The sequence below is a fragment of the Juglans regia genome, chromosome 6 (genome assembly GCF_001411555.2).
Source record: "Juglans regia cultivar Chandler chromosome 6, Walnut 2.0, whole genome shotgun sequence".
In the NCBI taxonomy this organism is placed as follows: Eukaryota; Viridiplantae; Streptophyta; class Magnoliopsida; order Fagales; family Juglandaceae; genus Juglans; species Juglans regia.
In genome coordinates, this window is record NC_049906.1 from 34,564,915 (window position 1) to 34,578,399 (window position 13,485).

Genomic DNA, 13,485 nt, shown 5'->3' on the forward strand with positions numbered 1-13,485 from the left:
TACCTTCGCCTCACCTCTTTTTTTGGCCTTTTCTTTTCCCCTCTTCCTTTAAAGTAATAGCCTTTTCCGATGCAGATTGGGCTGGTTGCCCAGATGATCGTAAATCTACTGGCGGTTTTTGTATCTATCTTGGTTCTCATTTAATTTCTTAGGGTTCAAAGAAACAACACACGGTTGCTAGATCCTCAACTGAGGCTGAATACAAGTCGGTTGCAAACACAACTTGTGAAATTCTCTGGTTACAATCCTTGTTGACAGAATTAGGAATTATTATTTCAGATATTCCCACCTTATTTTGTGATAATCTTGGTGCTACTTACTTAGATGTCAATCCTGTTATGGATTCACGCATCAAACATGTTGCATTGGACTATCACTTTGTTTGTGATCGCGTTGCTGCCAAATCACTTGCTGTCAAGTTTCTTCAAAGCAAAGACCAAATTGCTGATATCCTCACAAAGCCGTTCTCCTCAGCTCGCTTTTCACTTCTACAATCAAGCCTCACCATCCATGCGGTGCCGCTTGAATCGCGGGGGGATGTTAGCACATCAGAATATTTGGCACCCTTACACAGCACTACACAACGCGCATCCACTGTCAGAATATCCCAACAGAAAGCACAACAAATTCCTCAACAGAATGGTCACAACGTCAAGGCAAATAACAATACAATGCCAGACGTGCCTCCATAGAATCATCTAGAATATTCTTGTAAAATCTGTTTTGGTATTCTGAGACTTCTATAAATAGTGGAAACTAAGTCATGCATTGTATGAAAGAAAATCACTCACAGAAATATTACTTCAGAAATGTTTACGCCCATTGAGGCATTTCAACAAATGCTTTGTCTTCATATGAGCTATACGTTTCTCTTCACTAGAGTACGGCCTCGAGCCAGTTATGACCTCGCTGAGTGAGGAATAACCCATGAGAGGATGAAGTGGTGAGCTTGATCTTGGCACGATTTCAGAGGATAATTTCTCTGCTTTGGACATGTTGGAGGAAAGCCCAGCTGATTCAAACGTTTCCACTGAATTCTTATGCTTGTTTTGTGACCTTTTCCCACTAAAGAAGGGAAAGGACTCGCGCTGAGGATGGGGGAAGGGTGCCTTTTCCCTTCCCAAAACAGTGCGGTTTTCAAATTTTAATGAAACACATCGTTTCATTAAACTGATCTGCATATGCAGTTTCACTCGAGACTGCAAAAGGAATTTCTCAAGAACTAAATAAAAATATTATAAAATTAAAATTTTATATGAATATAATTATTTAATGTTATTTTTATTTAAAAAATTTTATTTTTTATGTTTTCTTTGAAAGTTTAAAAAAGTTGAATAGGATTTTATGTTGAGTTTCACTTTGGAGCGGTCATGTCCGTTTTAGCCTTTAGATTAGTAGCCAATAAGATTTTGACATGTCAGCAATACACTATAACACAACGAGGATGACTACATCAGAACACCTAAAATACCCTACGTCTTTCCCTTCTATTTTGCTACCCGTTGATATCTCTCATCGCCGCCCAGCCATCCCACGCCAGGAGCCCGACACCACAGCTACAGCTAGGGGTGTAAATTTAAATCGAGAAACCGGAAAACAAGACCGGACCGAATCGGACCAGACCAGTTGGTCCGGTTTTGAACCGGTCCGGTCCGAAACCAGTTCCTATATTATGAAAACCGGCCGGAACCAGTTCAATTTTGGTTCCGTAGTTTCCAGAACCGGACCGAACCGAACCGAACCGGACCGGTTGGAAAATATATATATATAAATTAATTTTATATATTATACAAAATATTTATATATATAAGTTTTATATATAATATATAATAATATATTAAATTTTTATATATAATATATAATTATATATCATATATGAAATAATTTCATATCATAAATTATAAATTATAAAATAAAATGTTAATCTTAAGTATGAACATTTGTAATTTGTTTGATTATATGTTATTAATATAATTATATATACGATAATGTTATTATAATTTATAAAATCAAAATTTAATCTTAAAAATGAAAATTTAATTGATCATATGCTTTAAACATAATATATATATTAAATTATTAATAATATTTTATCATAAGAAGTAAGATTTTATTATATGTATTTTACATTTTAAAAAAATCAAAAAATCAGACCAGACCAGACTGGAAACCGGTAAAACCGGATCTACTGGTTTAGGAGGGTAACCAGGGCGTAATCGGTTTTAAAAAATGAAAAACCGGTACATACCAGTTCAGTCCTAGATTTTGTCCAAAACCAGACCAGTTACACCCCTAGCCACAGCCATTCCAACGCAAACGGCAGGCAGCCCAACGCAACCACCCAATCCAACGCTGCAACCACAGCCACCACGCAGTCGTGCGTCCGACACCATCCACATGTAGAAACACAACCTCGCGAGACCACCATCTCCATGCAAGATTCTGCCTTGCACCATTCTGAACAAACCGTGAGCCTCTTCTGCGGCAACCACCAACCTCCTTGCACCATTACCGCTAAAGCCTCCTCCACCAACCTCCAAGACCACGCCACCAAGAACCACCACACAAGCCTCACCATGCACAATCAAAGGAACCTCGCCCAACCCTATATTTGGTTTCTCAAAACAGAGCATCCAACGAAAAGATAGCAAGCATCAATTTCCATGCCCATGTGTTCCATCGTGCCCACGGCTTTGTATAGTTGTGAACAGCGTTGGAGCACCATCCATACTCATTTCTCATTTCTCTGTGAGCCACCATCGACTTCCTTCAGTTCACGCCATTTTCATGGCTGTAGATTTGATGAGGATGAGAGAGAGAGAGAGACGAGAGTCGTCTGACTTGCTACCCGTTTACTTCAGGAGAGAGAGACAAGGGTGAGAAAGAGAGAGGGGGGCTTCAAGAGAGTTCGACGCGGGTGAGAGTCAGACGAGGGTGCTTCGGTGCGTTTTTTTTTTTTTTGCTTTGATGCGTTGAGTCCCATTATTAGTGAAATGGGTGGGCTATGTGGCCAGCTCCTATTGGAGGTTGTTTTCTGCCCAAAAATAGATGTATTGATAAGAAGGTTTTCCCTTTTATATTTAGATATTTATTAAATGAATAGAAAAAAAAAAGAGATAATTATTAGATAAAAAAAAATTAGAAATTAAAAATTAAGAAATATTTTACGTTCAAATGATGTTGAAAAAAAATTGTGGGAAATTGTAAGACGACATATTGCCAAACACAGCCCGTCATTCTTTGTTTTTATGACTAAAACCCAAAACTTTAAAAACTATTACAACTTTCTCAAATCTCCATACAAAACAAAATAAATAATTCAACTTTTTCAAATCCCAAAACAAAAATAATTTTAAAAAATATATTCTAACAATATTTTATTCAAAATTTTAACTTTAATCTCAACTTATTTCATCTTATCTCATCTTATCTCTGAAAACAAACGAGATAAAAAATTGGTGTCGTATTTCGATGGATCTATGCCGTAAAAAATTGGTAGAACAATTTGTTTCATCGCTTCTTTACCATTGATGATTTTCAATAGCTTGTTCAAGGAGCTCATCTCTAAGTCAAATGATGTTTTTTAAAAGAAAAAAAAAAAGTCGAATGATTCTCCAAAATCTCTTTTTTGATGTCTTACTTAGATGGATCTACGCCATAAAAAATTGGTAGAAAAATTTGTTTCATCGCTTTTTTACCATCAATGATTTTCAATAGCTTGTTCAAAGAGCTCACCTCTAAGTCAAATGATGTTTTTTTTTTTTAAAAAAAAAAAAGAGAAAAAGTCAAATGATTCTCCAAAATCTCCTTTTTGATGTCTTACTTCGATGGATCTACATCATAAAAAAATTGGGAGAACAGTTTGTTTCATCGCTTCTTTACCATCAATGATTTTCAATAGCTTGTTCAAAGAGCTCATCTCTAAGTCAAATGATGTTTTTTAAAAAATAAATAAATAAGTTCAAATGATTCTCCAAAATCTCCTTTTTGATGTCGTACTTCGATGGATCTTATCCATTAAAAAATTAGTAGAACAATTTGTTTCATCACTTCTTTACCATTGATAATTTTCAATTGCTTGTTCAAACACCATTTTGATTCTACATAGTTTTAGAGACTACAATGATAAAAATTCTTGATCCTCCAATAGCATTGAAAAGTGCTGCTGAGATTTCCTCTCCCCTTTCAAGATCTATGTAAGTGTTGATTTTCCTTTTATCCAAAGCATGGTATAAATGATGAACAAACTTTTGGCGAACATCTTCACCTCTAAAGTTCAAGAATATATCATGATTCCACGGATGGATGGAAGAAGAAAAGTCTAAGAAAGAGGAAGAAGCTCCATGAAAGGCCATGGAAGAAGTCATCCTCTGTGTAAGCAAAATTACCATTCACCAGAGATGTCCAATTATAGAGAAGCCGCTGAAAGGAAGGAGAGCTATGATACCCCATATGATAAGGATAAGGGTAGGTGGAGTGATACCTCAATTGATAAGGATAAGGGTACGTGGTGTATGAGATCCCACATTACTTGAAAATGAGAAGTTCTTGCTCTTTACAAGGTTCCAGTGAGACTCTAATTGTATCATTGACTAGTCCTTTTAGAGTATAGACCATATGGTTTGGGTCTTTCATTGGGGCATTACAAATGGTGTCAGAGTCTATCATAATCATAAATGTAGGACTTAAGCCGTGCCACCTACGATAGACTGGCCTAACGAGGACGTCAGGAATTTAAGGGGGGTAGATAGTGATATCTCATATGATAAGGATAAGGGTAGGTGGTGTGATACTCCATATGATAAGGATAATGGTAAGTGGTGTATGAGATCCCACATTACTTAGGAATGAGAAGTTCTTGCTCTTTATAGAGTTCCAATGAGACTCCAATTGTATTATTGACTAGTCCTTTCGGAGTATAGGCCATGTGGTTTGGGTCTTTCATTGGGGCATTACAAATGGTGTCAGAGCCTATCCCAACTAGAAATGTAGGACTTGAGCCGTGCCACCTACAACAGACTGGCCTGACGAGGACGTCAAAAATTTAAGAGGAGTAGATTGTGATACTCCATATGATAAGAATAATGATAGATTGTGTGATACCCCATATGATAATGATAAGGGTAGGTGGTGTATGAGATCTCACATTATTTGGAAATGAGAAGTTTTTGCTCTTTATAAAGTTTTAGTGACTCCAATTGTATCATTGACTAATCTTTTTAAAGTATAGCTTATGTGGTTTAGGTCTTCTATTGGGACGGTACAAGAACAATAGTCATTCCTACAAGGATGGTGCAAGTTTGTAGGAGTGTCAAATCGTATTAACGGATCGTGTCGTGTCAAGGCATATATATTATACTATATGGGTCAACCCGAATACGACCCATTAAGCTTATCGTGTCAAAATCTCAAACTCTAATACAACCCATTAACATAACGAGTAGTGTCGTATCAACCCATTAATGAATACTACGAAATAGGTTAACACATCCCGACCTGATCAACATGTTTATGTAAATAGATTGAAAAGACCCGAAATTAACCTGTTTGACCTCATTAAATTTAGCATAATTTTATATAAATATTAAAATCACAATATCTATAAAAAAAATATAAAACTAACTAGAATTCAAAAATTAAAATCCACACGATAAAAATATCAAAATTAAAATCTCAACAATTTTACTTTTAACTATAAGGGTATAATTGTAACTTTAACTTTTATAACAGGTCAAAACAGGTTGAACTATTATCAACGCGTTAAACAATCGTATTTGTATTGTATTAACGGATGTGTTACATATTATCATCCCTACTAATTTATCTTGTAGCTTGACATGGAGTTTCAGAGCTTTATCATTCGGGTCTGCATATCTCCTATATCTCTATAATATAGGAAAAATTATAGGGTTTTGAACAAAAACCCTTTCCCCATCTCAATTCCAATTTTACGGTTAGGGTTTACGGTCTGTACAGGAATTTTCCATATTTGGGAAACGACTATACATCCCCATCATTCTCAATAGTTCTTCTAGAGATAGTCGGGGTGCACAATCGGTGGGGAGTCAGCTGATGTCAGCCGTTATATTTAGAAAAAAAAATGAAATCAACGAAATCTGAAAGAAGAGATTTGAGTTGGCTTCATGTGGTCTTTAGCTTGTTCTTCAAACATACTTGTTTTTCACATCTTGCGTTGGCTTCGTGTGGTCTTCAGCTTGGTCTTCAAACAGAGATTCAAAGCTTGTTCTTCACATCCGCCTTCTTGCGCTCAAACTTGTGAGCTTCATGCTTTTGACTTTTTGACCCAGCTTTGCCTTGGCCTATGGATTTCCTCAGGTTTGCTCATGACCAATTTTCCTTTTGAGTTCGTCTTGTTTTGGCCCCTGGAGATCTTCTCCAGATTCAAAGTGTCAAAAACCCATTAATTTTGCATTACAAATGAGAGAAAAGTAGTTCAAAAAGGAGAGGAACAACATGATCTTTATTTTTGTTCGAGACCGGACCTTTTTCTCTTTGGAAAATTGCAATTTAAAAACTCTTCAAAGAATAATTTACCTTTTCCCAAACTGATTTATTAAAAACATTAGAGTATTATGTTTTTCTTTAAAAAAACTATATTCATGGCTCGGAAGATGTGGGGAAGATGAGGGAGAGGCAGCGTTTTGTGGTCTTCGTGTGGGTCGTCGTGTGGGAAGAATAGAAGCTTGGTAGCTAGGAAGATGTGGGGAAGACGAGGGAGAGGCAAAGCTTCGTGGTCTTCGATTTCGTGGGGAAGACAAAGGGAAGGAGATTGGAGAGTTGAAGATTTCGATTTCGTGGGAAAGTTGAAGGGAGGGATACTGGAGAGACTGAAGAGTTGGTCTGAAGAAGTGACTCGATTTCATTGGGGAAGATGAACGGAGGGAAGGCAAATGTGAAACGCATCATTTTATCACTATATCAAACGAATCGTTTCATTTCCACGGGGGCAACGACTCCCCCGTAGTTACGCAACCCGACTGCCTTAAGCATTTTTCCATTTCCAAACCCCATTCGGTTTCCCCTTTGTCTCGCGTCTTCTTCTCTCTCAGTTAGCCCCTCCCTTGCAACGCAGCACCAATAATTGTAGCCTCTCCATCGGCAATTTTTGTAAGTCTTTTCCGTCGTATGTTTCTCTCTTCCCTCATTTTCTTCTATTTTTCTTTTCCTATCTCTCTCATTCTCTGTTTCTCTCTTCCCCTTTTTCTTCCTCCCGACGCCATGATCAAGTCTGTGAGAGATGTTTGCCTACAACTCTCTCTCAGCGTCGGCGAGCTCTTCGGATTAGGATTTCTTCCACTGATATATACTTTCACTTTCTTTGGCTCTTTCATCCTCGTTGAGACTGTTTGGCTGCGGAGAAAGTTGGGATGCTTTCACACGGATTTTTTAAAAAAAAATTTGTCTCTCATGTTTTACCGTTTTGTGGCTTTTTGAGGATTTGGTGCATTGGATTTTTGGTTTTAAAGAGAATTTGGTGAAATTTGTGGTTACGGAATGGATAATTCTTGTGGAATTCAGATATTTCTCTCGTTTACATTGAAGATTTTGGGTTTTGTTTGAGAAATCGGCGAATCAGTGTTGAGTGAATTTATTGAAATGTTGGGTCCTTTGCAGTGTTCAGTGTTGGCTGTGTTGGGTAATTTGTTTTGTGTTGTTGGGTCATTTGCAGTGTTTCGTATCTCTCGAGGGAGGGGCTGTTATTAGGCTGTAATGATGGTATTATAGTGCAGGTTAATTCACAAGTGTTAATGGGGCCCCATCAATATGGCGGGGTAATCCTCACCCGTATGGTCATATCGCAGTTTGTGGTACTTTCCACAAAAGGCAATCGGGGTTCGAGTGGGATTTTACAGTCATTCGATGTGAATAGCTCCTTGCTTTACGCATGCTGTCAATATTTCCACCATTATGAGCCTCATTTATTTATACATTCAATATAAATGCACTGGATGTTAATGCTCTTATTTAGCATTATTGTGATTTGCATGCTATTTAGTTGTTGTTTTGTATGAATATTTGAATTAGTCAGTTCTATTACATTGCTTTGTGTTGTGTCATTGCTTTGTGTTATGTTGTGATAGAAAAATAATGTGTAAATTAAATAGGGGACGACTCATCCAAAATCTCATTCAAAATAGATTCGAGGGATATAATGGATTTTTTGCAAAATAATGGCGAAATAGGCGCTTGTGCCCTTGCATTTAATCACCCCGCTATTGCCACGATTCTTCAATGACTATTCATTGGCCTCGTCATTAAGAACAACATTCAACTCATTTTCAGAGGATAAGTATGTGAGCAATTTGTGAAAGAAGGTACAAGTCATTTGATGAAAGGAGTGAGAGATTATGGGAGACTGTTGAATTTCGGTTCTTTAGATCAAATGAGACTTGAGTTTGTGAGAATGTGAATGCAAGAAGAATGCGTATTTATAAAGAAAAAAATTACCATTACATATAAGAAAAAAAATGGTACCGTTTGAATGAAGACAAAAAAAATTACCGTTGGATAAAAGATAAAGAATGTTACCGTTAGAAGTAGGAGTTCAAAATGTAACCGTTGGAGAAAGTCTTCAAAATCTTATCATTAGAGAAATGACAAAAAATTTTACCGTTACAAAAATGACAAAAAATTTTTATCAATAATACGTGGCTAAGTATTACCATTAGAGAAACTGATAAAGAGTCGATATTAAAAAATACTATCACGTTAGAAAATGCACATATTAAAAAAAATTATTATTTTTATAATATGAATTTCAGTTTGAAAAATAATATTGTATCTAGTAGTTAAAATCATATAAATATTTAGTAGAATGTGATATTTGAAAAGAAGATAATAAGATAAAAGAATTAGTAGTCAAGATTGTAAATGAAAGTGAAAGAAAAAGTAATAAAAAAATAACAGAGAAATATTATTTAATAGAATAAAGATAGAGATGGAGAATGAGATACAAGAGATTTTAAAAAAATGAATAAAATTTAATAAAAAATTTAAAAAAAAATGTAATTTTTAGTTAAATTATATAAAATTTTATAAAGAATTCAATAAGAATGCACCTCAGGACTTCTTTTCAAAATCTCAAGTTCCAACCCCACATCAATTGCCAAACACAGACCATCAAGCAAAAGGGTAAAACGTACCTATTCGCACTGAAATCTCCTTCCATATCTGAGCGGTGCTACTCTCCCGCTTCAAGTAAAGGTGAAATTTGACCTTTTTTTTTTTTTTCAATCTTCTTATTTATATTTTTTTATTATTTTAAAACAATTTAAAAAAATATAAAAAAAAATATCAATACACTAATAATCATTTTTTTAACTATTAAATAAAAAAAATAAAAAAATGCATGAAATGTCAAAATAAAAGAATAAATTGAGTGAAAAAAATAACATTTTTCTATCTAAAGTATCCATAATACTGTAGTCTTAGTGCTTATAGATATTGAGATAAGTTAAATAAATTATAAATAGTTGTATTTTGTATATTTTATTGAAATAAGTTTAATTTTTTAGATTGAGATGAATTTAAATTTTTTAATTGATATGTATAAAATAAATTGGGATTAGTGTAATTTTTTATAAGAAATTAAAAAAATAGTAGATCCGCATAATAATTATTTAAAATAAATTGAGATGAGTTGAGTATAACAACCAAACACAACCTAAGATTAGAAGCGATAGAACAAGACCGCAGCATGGATGAGGTACCTCTCATTCGATTAGTTATCTCCAATTCAAAATTTGGCTAAACGTGTGACTTTTTAACTTTTGATTGATAATTCTAAATTTAAACTTTATATTGAATTAGCCATCTCATTATCTATAATAATAAAAATATTTTTTTAATACAATTTTTTATTTCTTTAAATATTTTTTTTCTTTTTTTTCTTTTCAAAATCTCCTATCATCCCCAACAAATAATATAAAATAAAATCACAACTATTGGGTAGACTACTTTTTTTTTTTTTATGATCTCCAACTCTCCACTTTTTTTTTTCATACTTTTTTTTATTTTTATTTTTATTTTTATAATCAAATAATCAATTCAAGTGGCTAATCCAATGACAGCGTGAAACAGAGATGCATGAAGAGAAAGATCAAAGAAACCTGGGCTTGGGAATAACTGGTGACTCAGTTGAAGAAATCCATTTCAAGTAAAGTGAAGTACGGTCTTCAGCTCAACATGTTATATTTAACTCCCTCGCTACCGGCATCATGCATTTCTTCCCACTCAATTTGTCTACCTGAAAACTCTGTTCAAAAGCCATTCTAACCAAAAGGGAAAGTAGTAAAAATCTCAATACATAACACAAAATGCATGCGCATATATAAATATATATTCCAAAGTCTCAAAACGTTGCACATAATATAATGCACACAAATCCAGATCTCACAGCAAATATCCTTTTCTCAGAAAGAAAATAGGTACCAATCTCTTACTAATCAACTTTCTTCTTTTGGCCGAAGCTCAATGCCATGGACCACAATGCCAGAAATCCAGTTAACAACTTGAACATCCTTCAAGAACATCTTGACCTCGCCTACATGATCATCAACTTGACTGCCATTGAAGAATTCTCCAATCTCAATCTCCATCCACAAATCCTCTCTCTCGATTGGAAGTCGACCAACCTGTCCGCAAAGTTGTAAAAATTCCTCATTTAATTGTCGTTGATGTGCACCAAACCCCTCTCTTGGACTCAAATAAGCATTGGTAGCATCACCTTCTTCCACCTCGTTTTCAAGTCTATGGATACTTTCACAGGGTAGTGATTTATATAGAAAGATTTCACCATGGAGTAGATAAAGTATGCCCCATATTTTGTTTTTGGGGAAAGGATTTTTGTCTCAATTCTGCCTATTATGTCAAGCTGACAATAATTTCTAAGATGAGCTACTTCTGAGAATCTGCACATTTTACACACCATTAATGCTATAAATAACAAAATAGGGTAAACAAGCATGCAGTACTCAAGCAAACAGAGAGATGAAAAGAGACCTAGATTTGGGTAGAACCGGTGACTCAGTTGAGGAAATCCATTTCAAGTTATGTGGAGTGTCTCCGGATCCCCATATTATACTTAACTCCCTCGCTGCTAGCATCAAACATTTCTTCCCACTCAGTTAATCTATTTGGAAACTCTGTTCGATAATAGGCAAAGAAAAAGAGATTACAAATCAAGAAGAAAGTTCTTGAGTTGTAAATACATGTATAAATGATTGAATCTATACTTTTCTATCAGTTTAATCTTTTGGGACAAGTGGTTATTTCACATAAGTTTATAGCAGAGATTCTAAGTTCAAACCCGACTCTCCATCAGCTTAAACTTTTGGGCGCAAGTGGTGATTTCATGGGAATAGATCACAACCAAAGAACAAAGGCCAAATGTACTTGCTATTATCAGAACATATGACAAATTACCCTGTGAAACATACGTTTTGAACTTAAAGCACCTCTCACATTCAAATCTAATAAATAAAAATTCAAGTCAGAAAGTATAGCCACTTTAAAAAGCACTTGGAAATTAATCTATCTGAAGTTGGAGCGAGTTTTCCAAAATAATCATCCAAGTCTCAAAACATGTACTAATCCATCTTTAGGACCTCCTATGACATGTGTATATCTTTAAGCAAAAATAATATAGAAAAAGAAAAAATCTATTCATCATCTTAACTTCTATCATCCTCCCATCATCCTATAATGTAGCATTAAATGATAGGTTTATAAGTAAAATATAATAAATCATCTCCAATCATCTAATGACACATCATAAGATGATGGGAGGATGATAAAAGTTGGGATGATGAGTAGCATTGCTCGTCTTTTTGTTGATTACCATATTGTTACTGTTTCCGATAAGAATCGGATTGTCGCAAAGATGGAAATAAAGATTCTTCTTGGTCAACATGTTCAAGGATGAGGACGATGATGACAACGAAGAAATGATCTCTTGATAATCAGGTGGCAGAAACCTCTCCCACACCAGATTCGAAGTTGTAGCGGATTCGAAGGCACGGGAGACCAGCGACAACCTACATGCATCCCGAGGGGATGTGCAAGAGATAATGTTGGTAATGCATTCTTCCGGCAGTGTTCTGGTGATCATATCGATTTCTGTTCTCTCCTGTGCTTCTCCTTCTCTCAGAAGTTGTTACAAGTTCAACGTGTGCACACATGTATAGTCAAAAGAACCCCAAGTAAAAGCATTAAAACGAGAGCAGAAGCACGAACTAGAAAAAGCTTGAAAGGGACTCGGGAGAATAAACAACAATTTCAGGCATGAGCTAATTTTAGATATTTTATGAATAATTTTACAAAAATATTTAAAATAATAATGCTAAAATATTAAATAATAATGAATAGTAGTAAAAAATAAGTGAAAAATAATAATAAAATAATTAATAATAGTAGAGTAATACTCTAGTATCCAAACAAAGCCTAGTCATAGTAGGAATATCAAAATCATCTCAACTCATCTCATATTATGTCAAAGATAAGTTTAATAAAAGTCTAACAAAAACAATAGTTCAAAATATGTGTCGTTTGATGTTTGTACTATGATTCATCATTTTATGTCAAAGATACGTACCGTGGTTGAGAAATGTTTTAGATTTTGTAATGGTAACAAAGGAAGCTATCATTGTAATCATGGTCAGTTATTTTTTTACAGCCAATACATGACATGTAAAAATATAACTGGCGCAAGTCAACCACCATTATCTTTGCCTTTATCTAAAATTTTGTTTTCTACATTATATTAGAAATATATTTTAAGATGAAGTGATTGTATAAATATTTTAATTTATTAGTAAGAATAAGATTTTACCTCCATTAATGACAAACTTTTTATCAACTCAGTTCTTACTAACAAATTCTTCCTGCACCATCACCGATACAAGTGATTCATTATTAATCCAATGAAATGGTGCTAGGCAGCAGAAACATGACATTTTAGTTTGTATTTTATTGTGTTGGACCGAATAAAATTCATAAACCCATGATGAGCCCAGAGAGTTGGAGCAAGAGAGGTGTATTTCCATTTCATTTCACAGCCTTTTTCTTTTATTATTAATTTTTTGACTCTTTTGCTTCCTTCATTCCTTCCTTCAACAGTACTAATTCTAGAGGATCAATTTATACTGAATTCAGAAAACTCGGAGGTCAACTTGGTCGGTTTTCTCTTCGCGGCCTTCGATCCTTGAAATCGGCGATATTGGCGGTGTGGATCTGAAAGGGAAAAGGTAGAGAGAGGCTTAAACGATGCCCTCGAACGCGGATTTGGGCCGTCAGATCGAGCATCTGATGGAGTGCAAGCCATTGCCGGAGGTGGAGGTGAAGATGCTCTGCGATCAGGCAAGGGCGATTCTGCTTAACGGGAAAAACAAGCTTAAATACTTGCCGTTAACTTTAACGATAAAAAAAAAACGTTAAAACAAGAATTTCCGTCTCGCACTTTATATA

General features: G+C 34.9%; 1 pseudogene; it reads right to left on the minus strand.

Moving 5' to 3' along the window:
- Nucleotides 1–10,466: 10,466 nt before the first annotated feature.
- Nucleotides 10,467–12,130, minus strand: LOC108981950 (annotated as a pseudogene).
- Between the last annotated feature and the right edge of the window lie 1,355 nt (nt 12,131–13,485).